The sequence below is a fragment of the Pan paniscus genome, chromosome 6 (assembly GCF_029289425.2).
Source record: "Pan paniscus chromosome 6, NHGRI_mPanPan1-v2.0_pri, whole genome shotgun sequence".
In the NCBI taxonomy this organism is placed as follows: domain Eukaryota; kingdom Metazoa; phylum Chordata; class Mammalia; order Primates; family Hominidae; genus Pan; species Pan paniscus.
In genome coordinates this window covers 167,712,513-167,731,345 of record NC_073255.2, presented here as the reverse complement: position 1 = coordinate 167,731,345, position 18,833 = coordinate 167,712,513, and positions in this window count along the sequence as shown.

Genomic DNA, 18,833 nt, shown 5'->3' with positions numbered 1-18,833 from the left:
CAAATTATGATCTTCATTATTCAAAAGATGTTTGGCGTGTTGGTGGTACAGTGGTGAGCGTAGTTGCCTTCCAGAAGATGGTTGGTGTATAATTACTATAGAATTTCTTGCTCTCTTGGGAAGTGGCTTAGTAGAAGGTTGAGTCAGGCAAGCTGGGGCTGTTTATTCAGTGTGCTGTGCTGTGCTGTGCTGTGCTGTGCTGTGTCTGAATGCCTGGGAGTTTGCGTTGTTAACCTTTCCAGGGTGCTAGATCCCTTTGAGATTATGATGGAAGCCATGAATCCTTTTCCCACACCTGTATGCAAACATGTGCCTGCCCATTTACAGACCCAAAGAAGGACATCCATGTACCCCACGTTAAGAAGGCTGCCCTGGACTAAGCCCTCACTGTGACTCTGCTGTTCTTAAGCTTCCCAGGAAACACTGTTATGTAAAAAGACGAGCCATCCAGGTCAAAAAGAAGTCATTGTGGTTGCTAGGTGGGGGTGCAAAGCCAAAGACAAAGGGTGGGGAAAATACATGACTAATAATAAATAAAGAGCATGGTTAATACCAGAGTCTCCAAACTGATAGCCCAGAATCCCTCAACATGTAGCCACGAGTATTTGTAAAGTACGTTGTGAATTCAGGTAGAGGGCCGAAGACTCAACATTAAGCAGTTGGGCAGAGTTTTCATACATATATTTGTCTCTGCCTTTTGCACAATATAAAACTATGAAATCTCTTTTCATTTTTCTATTGTGCATGCTACCACATTAGGTAGGAATCAAAATCATCTCAACTCCAGAAGTATAATTCATAACAATTATAACAAAGCAGAAAAATGATTCTACATTAGCAGAAGAAATGTAGTAGGAATAGATTTAAAATAGCATGGTTGAGTACAAAAGAAACATCGTTTTTTAAAAAATGGCAGCCTTTATCACTCATCAGCTAAACTTAAAGTCAATGCTGTGAGGCTGTTGCGGGAAAAAAATAGTCATGATTCTTGGGTGTATTAAAAGGAGTATGACATAGAAGGGTAAGAAAACAAGACGTAGTGTGTTTGTCAGACTCATCATTGTGTCCTGTTTGAGTCACACTTGAAAAAAGAATTTGGACAATTGTGAAAAGCTGATACACAAGCAACAGAAATTACACGCCCTTCCAGGAAAAGATAAGGCAACTGAGGATTTTATTCCACACAAGGCTGGAGGATTTCTTGCTAATGGCCTTTAAGTAGTAACAGTCTGGTTTATCCTTATATTCCTAGGGCCTTCCACACTGCCTGGTGCACAGTACTTGAGATGATCGTTGTGTTTAGTGATAATGAGTAAGGTTCCTGTGAGAGACTTAGCAGGAGTAAGTAGGTTCAAATAAAACCAGCGATAGTGTCATGACAGATGGTATATAATACATGAATTTGCTGGGTGATTAATACATAAGGATGACTGTCTCACTTGTGAGGATGATATAATACTTCAGCAGCTAACTGGGGGAAGCTACAAAATCTTGGTTTGATACCTCTTTTAGGATGAAAGCAGATAAGTCTGCTGGGGTGGTGGAAACATTCATTCATTCATTATACAAACCCTGAGGGCCTACTTGGCTAGGTGCTCACGGTCTGGTAGAGGAGACAAAGATACAAAAACAGAGTCACAGTGTGTAATGAGTGCCATGGGAGCATAAAAACAGCATGCGCAGGGCTTGTGACACTCAACCGCCACCCCGCGCAGCTTCCAATGGAGGCGAAGTCACAATTGACCCCAATAGACAGGCTTGACAGAGTTAGTTGGATGGGAGGCAGGTGGGGCAGCCTGTCCAGAGGCGCAGACCTGTGTGTGTGGGGAAGGGGTGATGGGAGATGCAGACTCGGCAGTGCTTGTTAACAGAGGTGTGAATGCCGCGCCTTGCTTGCCTGAAGATTTCCACCCAGGATCCTGACAAAAGTCAGATGTGCACTTCAGAAAGGCCAGGCGGGCTGCAGTGAAGAGAATGACTCGAGGGGGTGCGGGTGTGGGACGTGCCATCGAGGCAAGGAGGCCAAATGGAAAGCTTTGGTCAGGACACAGGTGGTGATGGATTCCGGGGAGAAATGGGGGAGGGTGACGCAGGCAGAGTGGCCAGGGTTATCAAGTGGCATCATTCACCACAAAATGCAGTCCAAGAGGAAGCCCAGCTGTGAGGGGGGACAGGTGGCATTCAGACATGTCAGTACACAGAGTCAATGGCAGAGACAGAGCCAGTGGGCAGTTGGGCCATGTGGATAAGGACTTGAGTGAGACCTGTCTCCAAAGCAGGGGATCACTCTTCTAATTTTTTATATGGTGTTTTTCATTCTATTCTGACTCATTTGTAATAAAACCTCCTTTATTTTTTATCATATATATTTCAGGTGTCAACATGCTGGTTTGATATAACATGTACAAAGCAAAATAATAACTTACACTCAAGCTGTGAGTGTACCATCTCACAGTTACCTTTTTGTGCATGTGTGTTAAGCCCACCTAAAATGCACTTAGAAATATTCAGTATCTTCACTGTGGTCATGCTGTACTGCAGATCTCTAGATGTATTCATCTGACATCATTCCAGCTTTATACCCTTTGACCCACATCTCCCCATCCCCCCCAACCACCTCTCTCTGTTTCTATGGACTGTATTTGACTATTTTAGATTCCACATATTACCTCTAATCCTCAAAGCTCTATTAGGGTTTTGTGTATTTCCTTCCAGCATTTTCCTACATACACACAATTTGCAGAATCAGCATGATTCTGTATAGGTACTTTATTTATTTATTTATTTTGAGATGGAGTTTCACTCTTGTTGCCCAAGCTGGAGTGCAGTGGCACAATCTCGGCTCAATGCAACCTCTGCCTCCTGGGTTCAAGCAATTCTCCTGCCTCAGCCTCCCAATACAGGCACGCACCACCACGCCCAGGTAATTGTGTATTTTTAGTACAGACGGGATTTCACCCTATTGGTCAGGCTGGTCTCGAACTCCTGACCTCAGGTGATCCACCCACCTCGGCCTCCCAAGGTGCTGGGATTACAGGTGTGAGCCACCACGCCCAGCCTGTATAGACACTTTCCTTTTTTTTTTTTTTTTTTTTGAGACGGAGCCTTGCTCTGTCACCCAGGCTGGAGTGCAGTGGCACAGTCTCGGCTCACTGCAAACTCCACCTCCCGGGTTCATGCCATTCTCTTGCCTCAGCCTCCCAAGTAGCTAAGACTACAGGTGCCCGCCACCACGCCCGGCTAATTTTTTGTATTTTTAGTAGAGACGGGGTTTTACCATGTTAGCCAGGATGGTCTCGATCTCCTGACCTCGTGATCTGCCCGTCTCGGCCTCCCAAAGTGCTGGGATTACAGGCTTGAGCCACCGCGCCCAGCCTGTATAGACACTTTCTATCCCACTTTTAAAACAGGCATGTTCTCCCTATGCTTTAAAATGCCTTTAAAATATTTCTAATGGTGCTAATTCTCTAATTTGGGAGTGTCTAATTTGCTTCCAGTTTTTAAAAACTATTTTTTATTATAGTAATTAACCTTTTAAATACATGAATCTTGGGCATATTTTTAATGATTTCCTTAGGAGAGATTCCTTACAGTGAATTTCTTGAGTAAAAGGAGGTTAACTGTAAGATTCTTGATATACCTTGCTAAATTGTTTTCTAGAAAGCTTGAACCAAGTTCTGCACATTTTAGCAAAGTATGAAATGTCCTTCTCTCCATATCTTCATCAGCATTGAGTGTTCTCTCTTATCTTTAGACAAAAAGGTTACATTCTTTTTGGTTCATCTACTCAGAAGCTATTTAATGAATGTTCACTCCATGTCAGGCATGTGGCATGTTTTCATCTCTACCAGTAACGCTGAACTTTCTTCTTGTGTGCATCAGCCTGTTGTTTTCTTTCGTAAATGTTCTGTTCATGTCCATTATCAACTTTCCTATTAGGGTGTGACTGTTTGTATGATATATTTATAACGATGTGTGTGTGTGTGTGTGTGTGTGTGTGTGTGTGTATACGATATTTGGGGTAAATACTTTTCCCAGCTTCTTTGACTTTTAATTTTGCTTATACTTTATTGGAAATACAGAACCTTTATTTTATTATTATTATTATACTTTAAGTTCTGGGATACATGGGCAGAACGTGCAGGTTTGTTACATAGGTATAAACGTGCCATGGTGGTTTGCTGCACCCATCAAACCATCATCTACATTAGGTATTTCTCCTAATGCTATCCCTCCCATAGTCCGCCACCCACCAACAGGCCCTGGTGTGTGATGTTCTGCTCCCTGTGTCCATGTGTTCTCATGAGAACCTTTATATTTTATGTAGTGGAGTAAGTTATTTTATCTTTTATTTTTCCTGTGTAACTTCTGTTACCTCAGGCTTAGGAATTCCTTCCTACCCAGAAGTTAGAAAATATTCATCTATTTTTTTTTAAAGTTTCATTTTTAACATTAAACTCACCAAATTAGAAGTAAGATGTGGCCAGGCACAGTGGCTCACACCTGTAATCTCAGCGCTTTGGGGGGGCTAAGGTGGAAAAATCACTTGAGGCTAGGAGTTCAAGACAAGCCTGGGTAACACAGTGAGACCCCACCTCTACCAAAAAAATTTAAAAATTAGGCAGGCATGGTAGCATGTGTCTGTAGTCCTAGCTGCTTGGGAGGCTGAGGTGGGAGGATCACTTCAGCCCAGAAGCTTGAGGCTGTAGTTAGCTATGATCATGCTATTGCATTCCAGCCTAGGCAACAGAGCAAGAACTCTGCGTCTTTAAAAAAAAAAAAAGTGTGAAACAAAGATCCAAATGGACTTTGTTTCACAGAGTAAATCCCCCATCATGTTTTGAGTCATGTATCTTTCCCTATTTAATTTGTGGTGCTTCCTTTATTTTATATTTCAAGACTTTTTGCTATTATATCCAGCGGTAGGAGCCCATGAACTTGTTGGATATTGGTATGCACAGAAGATGCGGTAATACTTTTTTCCAATATTTTATTATGAAAAATACACTGGCTAGATTCTATAATTAATATTCTGTCACTTTATCATCTATTCACGTAATAATTCTTAAACTTCTCAAATCATTATTTGAATTTCAAAGTGGACTATCAAAGACATTTTCTCTAACCCTATTTTTCTCTAATTTGCAGTTTTGATTTCCAGGAAGCCTTTAACAATTTATATTGTTAGTACAGTAAGAGAGTAAACAACACACAAAATACCAAGAGAAACTACTTTCCAAAACATGTTTTAGTCGTTTAACTTTATGAATATGGCTAGCAAGGGGGCTTCCTGGGGGACAGTGCTGGGGAAAGAGCAGGCCCTAGGAATGGGCTTTGAAAGAAGACTTTTGCCACCGTCAGGTCACATTTGCAAGAGGTCATCGTCGTGGTCTGCCAGGGAACCCTTAGCAGAAAGGCTGCTTTGCCCAGGATCTGGCTTGCCGCCCCAGACCAGCCCTACCGCTGTCTGGCATTGAATGTCCCTGGTCCACAGTGAGTGGCCAGTTGCATAGACCTTAGATCAAGGAGCTTAGTCACCTCTTTCCAGCCTAAATCATGAGCACCCTAAATTCCCATGGGTTGTTGAGACCTAATAGCATCCTGGCTTAGAGATGGGATTGCAGCTGGGTCTGCACAGGAAACTGGCCTACTGTGTCTGCCTCTTGGTGCAGCATACAACCAGCCACATGGAAAAACCCAGCCTGCAATAAAAGACTTGCTTTGGTCACCACCTGACATTAGCTGTGGTTTAATCTGTGTAATGTTTTTCTTCCCCCCCATGTAAGCCTCAATTTCCTATCCATAAAATATGTTGGTTTTGGCCAGGTGTGGTGGCTCACGCCTGTAATCCCAACACTTTGGGAGGCCAAGATGGCCTGATCACCTGAGGTCAGAAGTTCAAGACCAGCCTGGGCAACATGGCAAGACCCCCCTCTCTACTAAAAATACAAAAAACTAGCTGGGCGTCATGGCACATGCCTGTAATCCCCGCTACTTGGGAGGCTGGGGCAGGAGGCAGGACAATCGCTTGAACCCGACAGGCAGAGGTTGCAGTGAGCCGAGATCGTGCCACTGCACTCTAGACTGGGCCATGAGTGAGACTCTGTCTCAAAAAAAAAAAAAAGTTGGTTTTATTAGATTACAGAGAATACTTTCTCTATCCAAAATCTGTGATTTTAATCTAGAACACTGAATGTAGGTCAGTATCCACCCCATTTTCAGAAATCTGGGAAGATCTTTTTTTGTTTTTCAGCTTCTCAGAATAAATACTTTCTAGGATGTTACAAACATGGATGAAGTTCACCAGAACAGATCCAGGGTTAACCTTTTAAAGTCATTAGATATGGCTCCAGTAAAAGGCATGAGAAGGCACCCGTGAGACCCTGCAGAGGAAGCCTCACTCCTGGGCAGCCTTACGGCTGACCAGCTACCTTACTGAGCATATTCCTGCCTCTACTCCAGAGACTCACTCTGTGGTCCGATGTCACCTCGATTCTAAATTCCCTGCTTCCTGGTGAATGATGCTATCACACTTTAGAAACCTGGCCAATAAATGCTTTGAAATTTAAGGATAGCTATCCTGAAAAAATTTAATATAACCTAAATTGATAGTCTAATGACATCAGTATTCAGAAGAGGCATTCTATTTCAGCAAGTGGTTTTCAGAAAAAAAATAAATAAATAACCTGAGTTTTTCCCCTGCCACTCTCCCCTCTTGCTTTTATGCTGCAAAAAGAGCTTGTTGCTTGCCTGACACACCGTGTTGTTCTCTGCCTTCGAAGATCTAGCTCCCTCAGCCTCCCCACGTTGTCCACCTCTCCAATACCATTGCTCCACTGGGAAGCTGGCCCGGAGGTGCTCTACCACGTTCATCTCTCGCAGCCCAGGGCTGTCTTTAACGTTACAGAGACACAGATATCAAAGTGTTGCAATTTATTTGGCTTTCATTAATTTGCCGGAAGCAAGGGAGGGTAGATACAAAGTACTCCTCTAACCTGTTATTTTCCTTGCTGTTAAAGTGTAAAGAAGACTGATGTAAGAATCTCTGCCTTCCACCAGTCATAACCACGGTATGCACAGAGCTTATGAATCATCTTCCAAATTCACAGCTAGTTTTAAAATTTAGCTTCCAGGCTAGATCTGCAGGAAATGATTGGGAGATCGTAAGTGCTATGGAGTGAATATGAAGTTACTTACCAGATCCCATAAAGTTAGCTCAGGGAATCCTGAGGAAGGTGTCACTCAGAAAGCTGCTTTCAAAGCTGAGTCAGACCTGCATGGTGTTTATTACCTCCATTGTGTTACCATGCCAAACATATAAATAGCTTCAAAGTGAGTTCAGATTAAAACACAGAAAAATCTTTGGATATATTCACAGGCCAGTGGGGGTCATGTAACAAGTCAGCAAGGAAAATAAAAGATATTTGAGGTACAGCCTCAACTTTTTAAGATGGATCTTGAATAAAAAGGTCTAATGAAATATTCTATGGTATTGCTCTCTGGGATTTAAAAAAAAAAGCAAAACAAAAAAACGAGGGCACTGGAACAATGTTTTAGATAGATCACGGGTGTTTTCCAGTATGCATTTTTAGTGCACTTACTTAACTGAGAGCCCTCTCATATGAAACTGGAATGTCACCACCATGTGATAAAGCGTAGACTAGCTGTGACCTAATACGTACTGATCATGACTAACGCAGAAGTCCAGGTCACTGCGGTTGTATTTCCTGTGGCCTCAGTGTTCTGGGGTTAGGGTTAACAGGGATAATTCATTTCTGTGTTCAAGTCTCTAATTCTTCCATCATGTAAACTATAAGTGGGAGCAGACTGGATTCAGCATTGCTACAAGAGAAAAACAACAAATAGGAACACCACCAACACCATGTGTTGGGAGCCCCATGTGCCAGGCACTGTGCCAAATACTCGATATTGATTATCTCTTTTAATACACAATCCTGTGTGGCAGATCCTACTATGAGACCCATTTTACAGATAGACAACTGAGGCTGGGGGAAGTTGGAAATGGAGGAGCCAGGATTCAAGTCACAGCAGTCTGGCTCCTGCGCCCAAGCTTTTAATTTGTATCCTATTCACTTTTCATAAATAAATGACTCGTGTTGGAGGTGTTTGTATCCTTGGGGCCACTCAGTTTTATTCAGCCAGCTTTCCTTCGTTGTGGTTTTAATGTGTTAGGGAAGAATGAATGTATTCCCCACAGCTGGGCATCTTTGTGCTGGATCACCTGGCCACAGCTCATGAATAGTGCAGATTATCACACCCCACCCCCATGACTCCAGCAAATGTGCTGTGGCTATAGGAGAGTATGTTCAAAAAAGGCAATTAACAAAGCAACTGTCCCAACTACCAAGAAAAACAAATGTGGCATAACCCATGATAGAACCCTCTTTTTTCCTTATTAGACATGAACAGAAGCTCATTAATGCCGTCCAGTAAGTTCAAGCCGCATAACTTACATACACTGTCAGGACCCAGAAAGAAACCTGTTGTCTTGTGATGTTATTGTTGCTTGGTTGACCTCATAATGTCTTGACAGGGCTCAAGACACCCTTCATGATCTGGTCTTACCTCTCAGGACTCCCCCCATCCTTACCATTGTTTGTTGATCTCTGGTGCAGCCAAATGAAGCCCATCATGCTTGTCCTCTGCCTGGAAGCTCTTCCTTCCCTCTTCCTGGCCAATGGCTACTGTCCCTTCAGAGCACCTGTTCAGATGAAACCTCCACCAGGCAGCCTCTGCTGACTCCTAAGGGCTGGGCTAGGTGCCCCTTGGGTGCTTCCACAGCCCTTTCTGCTTACCCAGTTGTACATGTGTCATACTGTGTTCTGTAATTCCTCTTTTTGTCCATCTTCCCTGGCTTGCATTGACCCCTTAAAAGCCATGATTAGGGCCGGGCGCCGTGGCTCACGCCTGTAATCTCAGCACTTTGGGAGGCCAAGGCAAGTGGATCACAAGGTCAGATCGAGACCATCCTGGCTAACGTGGTGAAACCCCATCTACTAAAAATACTAAAATTAGCTGGGTGTGGTGGCACACGCCTGTAGTCCCAGCTACTCGGGAGGCTGGGGCAGGAGAATTGCTTGAACCCGGGAGGCGGAGGTTGCAGTGAGCAGAGATTGCGCCACTGCACTCCAACCTGGGCAACAGAGTGAGACTCCATCTCAAAATAAAACAAAACCATGATGCCATGATTACGTAGTGTTTACTTTTGGATAAACACCCGGACACATGATAGAGAATAAATGTTTGAGAGAGAGAAATGACCTACTGGGTAACACCAAAAACTAATGTATACCATGTCTAGTGTTTACAGTTTACAAGATGCTTTCACACACGTAACTTCATTTGATCCTCCCGGCAACTCTGCAAAATAGATTTCTGCATCCCTGTTGTACTGACCAGGAAACATCAGCCTGCCCTGATGGCAGGGATGTGGTTAGCAGGTGGAAAGCCAGGACTCAGGCTCAGGTCTTCGAACCCAGATTTTATGCCCTATGTACCGCCATGTGGATATTCTCAAGGCAACTCTCTGAAATATTTCCAGAATCTTTCACAAAAGTCCTGTGTCGTCCTTGTCCTGGCCAACTAGACTCAGAGGGAGGACTGATGGATTTTCATCTCCCTCTTCCCCTTCGTCTTTTCTTCTTAGCATCTTCCTACCCTCCCCACCACCGCGCTTCTCCACCAAAAGTCTGATGCTGGCATGTAATGGACCCTTTCCAAGTTTCAAGGTGTTGACAGTAAATCTTTTGTATTTAGACCGGGCCGGCTGCTTTCCTTTTCTTGTGGGTAGAACTCTGGAAAAGTGGAGGGGGGTGGGTGGGGCTTCAGGTAAAGTACGTCAGCAAATTGGATAAGTCGGATCTTCGTTGTGTTAGTGGGTAAGAGATGAACTGGGGGGAGGGGTGTGTGTTTGGGCAGTGAGCAAGCCAGCAAGAGAATGTGAGTGGGCGGCCAGTTGGTTGGCAAGTGAGAGGCTGTGGAGAGGTTGCTGCTGGGACGGGCTGTGCAATTAAACAGTTGAGCAGATCTTAATAGCAGACTGGGGCGGTGCTCTCCGCAGGCCTGCGGGGAGCAGGGAGCAGGGGAAGCAAGCGAGCTGGAAGCATCTTTGGGCACAGAGCTAGATACGAATTTCATAAGCACATAACCTGAGGAATAGAATGCAACCAGAGGAGGGAGAAATAGAGATTCCAGGCAGCGTTTCCTAAACTTAAAAAGTTTTGAATACCCAGTTTTGCCTTGTTCTGGGGACCTCTGGCAATGTTGTTCAAGGGAGGAATTTTTAATTTCATAGAAAAGTGAATTTTACCACCACAAGAGAACATGAGACCAAGGTCATAAATCCCTTTGTTTGGAGTGTCCGTTCTGAACTCCTTTTGTACTTTTATTTGCAGGAAGAGGCTATACCAGCAAGTATTATGGTTTTACTGGGTGGGGCGGCAAGGCCAGGAAGAGATGGAGATGCTGTTAAAGGTCCTTGCTCCAGAACATTCAGAGATCAGAGGAACTCAAGAGGTCAAAGTAGGCTGATGTCATTGTTCATCCATTTATTCAGCAAACCTTTCTTGAACACCTACTGTGTGCCAGGCACTGGTTGGCAGTGAGGTGAAGACGATAGTGATGAAAACACAGGCATGGTCTCTGTCATCATGGAACCTAAGTAAACACATACCAAAAAAAATGGCCCAAGAAAAATCATGCCCTGAGGGGAAGGCACTCAGATGAAAAGGACCTTCTTCCCAGTGGTCCCCTGAGGAGGTGATTTCCAAGGTCTCAGCTAAGAGATGAGCAGGAATGTGTGGGTGCAGGGGGTAGGGGTGAGAGCTCTCGGCATAGAGAGAGCAGCACATTTCAAAGGCCCTGGAGTGGGGAAGGAGGTGGCAGGTGCAGCTGTGTGGTGGCTACTTCCACTTCAGAAGTCTTCTGGAATGTCTTTTTTTTTTTTTTTTTTTGAGAGCTCTGTTGCCCAGGCTGGAGTGCAGTAGCACGATCTCGACTCACTGCAACCTCTGCCTCCCGGGTTCAAGCAATTCTCCTGCCACAGTTTCCCAAGTAGCTGAGATTATAGGTGCAAGCCACCATGCCTCGCTGATTATTACATTTTTAGTAGAGACAGGGTTTTACCATGTTGGCCAGGCTGGTCTCGAACTCTGTCTCCTGGAACCTCTTGATGAGCCCCTGTGAGGTTCCCCAGCCCAGGGCATCCCCCCAGGTATTCAGGAGAGACCCGTCCCCAAGAGACTGCCTGCCACTTCCTCTTCCTGTGAATGTCACTGTGAGGGGAATAAATAAGGATAGACCAGAAAAGCAAATTGTAAGAAATTTGAAACCAGTTGTCAGTTTTCAGGTGCCCAGGAGCATGACAATATGCCCGAGGGACCATAACAGGACTTGACATGGAGCTGGGTCTAAAGCAGATGACCTGGTGGCTGCAGTGTGTTCCACACAGGCGAGCACTGTGAGGCCAAAGGACTGGTGTTGAGCAGAATGAAAAAGCACAGTGTTGGTTAATCCTGAAAAGTGAAGCCTGCAAGAAATGAACTTCGACCTTGGAGTGGGGGTGGGACAGGGCCTAGAAGGAAGAGAGGCTCGGAAGTGTGTTGTGTAAACGTGGTTCTGTTTTGTCTAATCTTTTACTACCTGTAGGGACAGGTGGATGCAGTGGAGCTGCTGGCAGGAAAGGTGGAGTTTTTTCAAGGTCACGAGTTAAGCAATAGAGTAGAATATCTTTGCAGCTGCAAGAGGAGGTGCGAGCAGCTTGTTCACAAGGTATATTTTGCAGGAGTTTCCCCTTAAAAGATCTTATTTGCTTGAGAGTAGCGTTAAGGATTTCTGTGCCAACAGTTAGCTGGATCTCTGGGGTTGAATCGTTATCACCAATCTATAGTTAAAATAAGCATTAAAAAAAGAAGTCTACTTTCAAAGTTTTCCCGAAGTGCCAGTCTGAAGCAGCTACCTTTAAAAGCTGTTCTTGAATAATAGGTTGCTATATCCTAGTCTGTAATCTTGGACTAATGTCTGAGGAAGGAAAAAAAAAAAAGAATATTCTCTCTTTGTCCGATTAAGAAGTGGAGGTAGACAGCGATTCGACATGTTGTATGGGCGAGGCTGTGCTGAGCTTGCGTCTGGGACAATGACCAGACAGATGAAAGGAGAAGTGAGAGATATTTTTAGCACATCAGGACTGCTTTGAAACATTGATTTTTTTTCCATCTCCTCCCACCCCCCATAATTCCAGCAGGAAGATTCAGTGGCAGGTGCTTTAATTCAGTGTAAAAACATCTTCTATATTACACACTAAAATATTCATGAGGAAAGGGAGTTGCTGATTTGAAGGCGTAGCTTTAAAACCCACGTCTGTGGGCTTGGTGGTCAGTGTCCCGCCACACAGTCTGGAAGTGTGACGTGGCCAAGGAGGACCCCCAGAAGGATCCTGTGTCTTCCGTGGGGACTACTCCTTTCCTCAGAGGAGCGGGTTCACAGGAAACTGGAGCAGAAGGATGCCTTTAGCCCCACTCCTGTTGGTCCTCAGTCCCTTCTCCTTTGATCAGGTGGTTCAAGCACGCCTTGAAGTTCCGGTGTTCAAACAACGTGACCTCTGCAATTACATTCTAATACTTGTCGGTGCCCAACTTAAACCACTAGCAATGTTAGTTAAAAACATCAGGGAGGCCGGGCGCGTGGCTCATGCCTGTAGTCCCAGCACTTTGGGAGGCCTAAGCGGGCAGATCACTTGAGGTCAAGAGTTCGAGACCAGCCTGGCCAACATGGTGAAACTCTGTCTCTACTGAAAATACAAAAAAAGTTAGCCAGGTGTGGTGGCGGGTGCCTGTAATCCCAGCTACTTGGGAGGCTGAGGCTGAGGCAGGAGAATCACTTGAACCCGGGAGGCAGAGGTTGCAGTGAGCTGAGATCGTGCCCCTGCAGTCTAGCCTGGGTGACAGAGACAAAAAACAAAACAAAACAAAAAACCTCAGGAGGCTGTAAATCAAGCACAACTGAAGCAAAGATAAAAACGGGCAGTCTCAGAATCACCTTTGAAGGTGGAAGGAAGGGCGTTTGTGTGTGACAAGAAGAGTGTACATTCATACAAGGGTTTTTACTCCTCCTCTGAAAAGTCCTGCTTGGTGGCTGGCCAGTTTGTCATGCTTGGCTGCCCAAGCAAGTGGTGGCAGTCGGAGCACAGGAGAAAGCCGCAGGGGGTGAGGAAGAAGTGCTGGAGAGGGCGCTCCACCTTTCGGCTGCCCTGACCTGTCTCCAGCCCCAGGGCATGTGGTTCTGGGCCGGGCACTGGCCCCCTCTCTGTGGACTGTACCAGGCAGCAGGTAGCGCACAAGCTCTGAGGTCAGGCCACCTGGGCCTAAACTCCAGCTCTGCTCCTTGCTAGCAGTGTGACTCTGGGCACGTTCAAGTTACTTCATGCTTTGTGCCTCAGTTTCCTCATCTGTGAAATGGGGATGGTAACAGGACCCTCATCCCAGGACTGCTGTGTGGATTGAAGTGCCTGCAACGGGATTTGTCTTTTCTGGGATCGCGGTGGATGCTCTATTCCAGGTGAGGGAGTCTCTTGCTTTCTCCTACCTCTTGCAGCCGCTTTGCCTCTGAGTGGCAAATAGCAAGTGGCTGAAAATCACAATGAGCCCGTCAGAGAATGGGGATGGGCCACAAGGCCACAGTCGGATGGGTTCTCCATGCCCTCGACTATGCAGTGGGGTCAGGGCATCCCTTCCTCCTGGGGTGCCCACATCATTCCCTTGGAAGTTTAGACAGCAGCCCTTGCCTCGCCAGACGCAGCAACCCCTCCCAGCTACACGTGGAATCTGTGGCCCAGCCTCCCTCAGATGACCCGCATTGCCTGACAGAGACCAGGGGCCCTGAGGGGTGGCTGTCGCTGGCCTGGGACAGGGTCCCTGCAGGTTTTCAGGGTCCTCAGCAGCATTCGCCAGCGTCGGGTCAGACTGAGTCATGGGGCCCGAGCTCTCCACGAGTTGGTTCTCCAGTTGGTTCTCGTTGGGGGTAATGCCCTTCATTGAACCGCTTCATCCCCAGCCTGTATTGTCTCAGTCTCTTCGCAGTTGTCAGAGGGCTCGGCCGCCACCCTGAAACAGCCCAGAGCTCTCTGAAGAGCACGAGCTTTTATGCTTCTCTCCCCAAATCAACTGACTTTTTCATTGCTTCTGTGGAGGCTTTCTGTGGGAGAAAAGCGTGTTTATGGGGCAAGCTCAGAGAGCTCCTGTCCCCGTGGTGGAATTTTTTTAGTGGCTCTGCCCACGTGGTGGTGAGCGCCGGTGAGGATGGGACGCATTTTCTGCTAAAATGGCTGTGCGAGGCTGCCACCTCGTGGCCAGCACAAGGCAGTGAGTGTGTCCCTTGCTGGAGCTTCTGGGTGAAATAAACTCATTTTAAAGGTCTTCAGCAAGGACCTCACTCCCTCACTCTCTCAGTGTGCATATCATTCCAGCTCCAGGGCTTAATGCGTCTGTTGTGGCATCTCTCAAATCTGTACTTTGCTATCTCTTTGACTACAGAGTCACTACCTTCCGATAAGCCCTTCTGCTGTCTCCAGACCGATCCTTCTAAAGCGTAGATGTCATTGTCTTTCTCTCATTAAAGCTCTTTCATGGCTCCTCATTTTCCAGGTTCCAGCTCATGTCTCAGGAGGCCGCTAAGCCCACTCCTCTGCCCCAGCCTGTGTCTGCGCACGGCTCTTCTCCCTTCCTCCTGGTTTCGTCTGGCTGATACCTGCTCACCTGAAAGTCATCTCAGGTGCCACCTCCTCCAGGGATTCCTCGCATTAGATTAGCTTCCTTCTTCCCCATTCCTAGCTGACTTCCTTCATTATGCCTCAGATCCTTTTTTTGGAAGAAAAAGAAAGAAATGGAAGACAGACTGGCCAGCAGGGGGAGAGAGAGGGAGGGAGGGCATATCAGAGAATTCAACATGCTGCGTTTTAACCAGATACTTTTCTTCCTCTCCCACAAGGCATCAGAGTAGAGACTGCCTTTCATCTCTCTCTCCCTTGTGTAATAGCACAGTGTCTGGCAGATAACTGTTGCTTGCTAATTATTAGAAGGAAGAAAGGGAGGGAGAATAAAAGCCAGCATCACCATGTGATCTTCCTAAGTGCGACGGATGTGAGAAAAGAACTACCTTAAGCTCAAGGGGCCCTAGAGGAACGGCGCTGCGTGCTAGTGCAGATGGTGGCAAACGCTCTCACCTGGCTTGGCAACACTTTTTCACCTCTTCTTTCTACCACCACAGCGACTGTCTCCCTCCAGCCCATCCTACTGCCAAATTCATCTTCTATTAAGCATAGCTTCAATCACATCATTTCTTTATCAAAACACTTCTACAGAGGAGTTCCAAATGCTTTAGCCGGGCCGTCCAGGGCCTCCACAGGATGACCCCAGCCCATCTAGTTTTCTACCACTCTTTATGTGTTTCCTAAGTACCATTCATTATTTTAGGACTTGGTATTTGCTGATGAATTTACTTACTTACTTGAGAGTGTGGCAAAAGCACATCCTAAACTTTCAGTTAAAAGGAGTTTGAGTGACCTGCTCTGAGTTTAAGGCACGTGCTGGTCACTGTGGGAGCCATTAAAGAAGGTATTGTTCTGTGGCCGCCAGGAACAGATAGCCCAGCTGGGGACAAGACAAAAAAGCAGGGGGCATTAAGGAACAGACAGCAGAAAGGAACATGTCACAAGTGCGCAATTAATCGCCAAATATATGGCTCAAGAAGGGGTGGTGATGAAACCAGATAATGTCTGTGAAAGTGCCTCTCTCCTGCCAAACTCCCAATTCCGAGCAGTCCTACAGTCGGCCCCTTCCACAGGGCGTAGCCCTGTCATTCCACCTCAAACGTCGTACACACTCGGCCTGTCCTGCAAAGTCCTTCGTGATAAGGCCTGCTTCTCCTCCCCACCTTGTGGGAACCCCGACCCTGGAACCCCGAGCTGCAGAGCTGGAGAGAATGCACTCTGTTGTTTGGTATACGTGTTCCTTGAAACATTCACTCCTCCCCATTTTCCTTCGGTGTTTAACCTGTTCTTCCTTTAAAATTCGGCTTTTCCTTTCAAATCCAGCCTGGAGCTCCCCAATGAAGACTTCTTTGGCACTGCAGGCAAAACTCATCACCTGCAGAGTCTCTGCTCTCCCTTGTCAAATACGCGTTGTGACATACACTGGAAGGCATCGGGCACATTTCTGTCGTCTGTGTGACTGTGGACCTCTCCCGCAGGGGTCATGTCCTTTCCCTTTACAGTGCCTGATGAGGTACACGTCTTGTCAATGTTTGTCACGGACTGAAACTTAACACATTAGAGAGGACAGCAAAGTCAGTTGACTCTAAATTGTTAAGGCACAAGCTCTGTGAGTTCAGAAGAGACATGTGCCAGAATCGGTCCAGGGAGGTTCTTAGAACCTACCAGTTCTAAGTAGGAGTTCTTAGAACCTACCAGTTCTAAGTAGGAATTCTTAGAACCTACCAGTTCTAAGTAGGAATTCTTAGAACCTACCAGTTCTAAGTAGGAATTCTTAGAACTGGAAGGTCAAAGCTTTGTACATGTGAAATAGATCAAACAATAAAAAGAATTCCATGTGGAATAGCTCAGTGTCTGTGGCTCCTAATGGCTCCCCCATTCTCTGCACCAGTCAGCGGGAGGAGAAAGCCTGCAGAGTGGGGGCAGCGGAGACAGAACATCTTAACCCCAGCAGAGGCTTTATCTAAGGAAGTAGAGCGAATGCCCTGAAGGAGGGTTGGACTTAGGTGGTGGAAAGGTTTCAAATGTACTCTGTTATCTTGCAGGTAGTGGCTGCCATTTATTACTTTAGAAAACCATGGCGACTTCATCAAAGTGGTGTTTTAGAAAGATGATCCAGGGCCGTCTTTTCCCTTTGAGAGTGGGAGGCGCCCCGTGGCCCTACCTTCATTTTCTGTGATGGTATTCCCAGTGGTTTCCTCCCTGTGGCTTTGCGGCTTAGTGGTGAACCAAGAGGCTTAGGATGCAGGTGCAAAGCCCCTCTACTCTTTAATGCCTCACTTCAAGGTGCAGGATCTTTCCCTCTGTAAACAAAGGCTTTCCTTCTGGCACTGCCCTTGACCTGCTCAGAGCTGTTCTCTGATCCTTTGGGTCTCTCTGCCCTCGTGACTGGCAGTGACCTGCTAGGCAGCAACCCCCACGCAGCAGGTGGTCCTCCAGAGCTGAGTCACCACCCCGGGAACCGTGCCCTGGTGAGGCCATCCAAGGTAGACCGGCACCGGGCGGGTGTGAGTGGCCTCTCCACCTGGCCCCTGGGTCTGGGAGGGCTCTTTCAGCTTGACAGAGAGAGCAAAGGAAACTCGGATTTTTGGCAAAGCAGAAAAACATTTTACCTGTGATCACAGTTATGGGCCTTGGTCAGTCATTTGATTTCAGCACACCCAAATTGTCCATTTACAGATACCTTGAGACATGGAAAGGGAGGAAATTTTTTAATGATGTTTTAAGATTCTATTTGACCTTATGAATTAAGAGCGGTGAGAAGTAATAGAACACGGAGAGATACGTAAGCCATTGATTGATATTGTAGGCAATGAACAAGTGAGATTCAGATTATTTTTTAAAATTTTTTTCATGGGCACTGATGGATGTTTAAAAAATTATGACGTGTTCTGTTCATGACGCGTTCTGTTCATTTCCAGAGAAGAGAAAAATGTGGTTGCTTTTGAAAGGAGGTTTTTTGTTTTGTTTTGTTTTGTTTTTAAACGTCTAGCTTATTCATTACACCAGCGAATAGCAATGACCTCAGTCTAAAAAGCAAGTTAACCATCATCTCTCTCCTTGCCTGGGAAAAGAAGCCTTTATCTAAGTAGCCAAAAGATGGGCAAGGCTGACCACCCAGTCATTTCGGCTGATCAGGATTTTCCAAAAAACAAAAAGCTCTCTGTTTTCACAACTGAGTGACAACTCTTAGGAAATACTACGAGCTTACTCAGTTCGAGTAAGGCCATGGAGAAGTCTGGTGACAGTTAGTCAGTTGCCTGGATGCACATGTTACACATGGCTAACAATGCTGTCACCACTGGGAGCTTTCAGAATTGGAGAAAATAACACCGTGTCTCTTGCTTTCTGAACATGGAATTTTTAACTTTTTTTTTTTTTTTTTCTGGAGACAGAGTCTCGCTCTGTCGCCCAGGCTGGAGTGCAGTGGCATGATCTCAGCTCACTACAACCTCCACCTCCCGGGTTCAAACAGTTCTCCTGCCTCAGCCTCCCAAGTAGCTGGGATTACAGGTGCCCACCACCACGCCTGGCTAATTTCTGTATTTTTAGTAGAGATGGGGTTTTGCCATGTTGGCCAAGCCGGTGTTGAACCCCTGGCCTCAGGTGATCCACCCACCTCAGCCTCCCAAAGTGCTGGGATTACAGGCATGAGCCACCCCATGCCCAGCTGGAATTTTTTAACTTTAAAAAAAAAAAATTCAGTGTTTGTCCTTACCCATTATGTGCCCAGTTAGTTCTATACCAGTGAAAGTTCCCCCTAAAAGAAAAAGAAAAAAAAGACTGTCATTTTCTTGAGCAGCTTTCTTGAGCTCTGTGTGTGTATGCCTATGTCTGGGGCATACACAAGGACTCTGGCAGGCCCACTAAACTCTACCACGTAGTTGCCAGATATGCTGTAAACTGTGACCTGGAAGTTGGGATTTACTCTTTTATTTTTCTGTTTATTTTGCATGAGTACTGTATGTATAAAAAAGTAGCCACATATGGATGGTCAAAGGGTTTCCTAGAAATATGGATAGTCAGAGGGCTTCCTAGAAATATGGAT